The following is a 1,115-nucleotide window of genomic DNA, read 5'->3' on the forward strand; positions in this document are numbered from 1 at the left end:
TTTTCACAGAACTCGAACGGTTCGAGTTCTGGGATTTTGGAAATTCACGTGATTTTACTGAAACTTCACAGAAATTTTGGAAATCGAAGTGATTTGGGATGAAAATTGAAAATTTTGAAAATCGCTCCTTCTTATATCAAAATCTCAGAATTACAAAAGTTAAGAAATTAAAAATCTCAGAATCTCCAAATCTCCCAATCTAAAAATCCAAAAATCCCAAAAACTTGAATTTTAAAAACCTTATAATCTCAGAACTTATTTTAAATTCTAAGTATTTGTTTTAGATACTAAATACTTTTAAACTCAGAGTAAAGATAAGGATCTCAGGATCACAAGATATCCGAAGTTTGGAGTCTCGGATTCTTAGAATCTCTAACTCTCCAAATTAACTCTCCAGATATCTCCAAAATTCGGAGTCTCAGAATCTCAGAATGTTGAATTCTTCAGATACTGCAATCTTAGAATCCCTCGAATTTTTAATTTCGAAGTCTAACTCAAGAATCTCCAAAACTCTGATTCTAAATATTGAAGTATCTCAGAATCTCAAAATCTCAAGATCTAAAGATTTCTAAAGTTTGGAGGGCTAAAATCTCAAACTAGCAAAACCTCAGAATTTCAGAATCTCAAGATTTAAAATTTCCTCAGAATTTCGAAATCCCGAAATTTTTAAATTTTTAAATTTTTGAATTTCAGAGCTCCAAAAACTATGAATCTGAGAACCTTTCAAAAACTCAGAACCTGAATAATCTTAGGATTTCAGTTTCTAAATATTTTACACTATCAGAATCTCGATATTTCTCACATTCGGAGCCTCAAAACCTTAGAGTCTCATGAACTTAAAATTTCTGAATCACAAAAAATGGAAATCTTAAAAATCACATCACCTTAATATTTTCAAATTTAAAACATGAAAGTTCCAGAATCTTAGAAACGGATTTGTAAAATTATACTTTTAAAAATTTTGTCTCTGAATATTATAACAGTTTTTCAATTTCACATTTTTCAGCCATACACCAATGAATCATCGGAAATTTCACCTGAAATCGAAAAGAAGACATCATTGGGTAACGACATGTCTCATCGAGCAGCAACAACCGCCAGCGTGCCAAAGGTAA

General features: G+C 30.9%; 1 protein-coding gene across 1 annotated transcript in view; it reads left to right on the forward strand.

The window, feature by feature from the left end:
* The window catches only part of CBG16716, a gene marked incomplete at both ends in the record, with an annotated part of 3,787 nt that overhangs the window by 2,409 nt on the left and 263 nt on the right, over nucleotides 1-1,115 (forward strand). The gene's annotated exons all lie outside the window — the stretch shown is intronic.

Source organism: Caenorhabditis briggsae (assembly GCF_000004555.2).
Source record: "Caenorhabditis briggsae complete genome, chrX, whole genome shotgun sequence".
In the NCBI taxonomy this organism is placed as follows: domain Eukaryota; kingdom Metazoa; phylum Nematoda; class Chromadorea; order Rhabditida; family Rhabditidae; genus Caenorhabditis; species Caenorhabditis briggsae.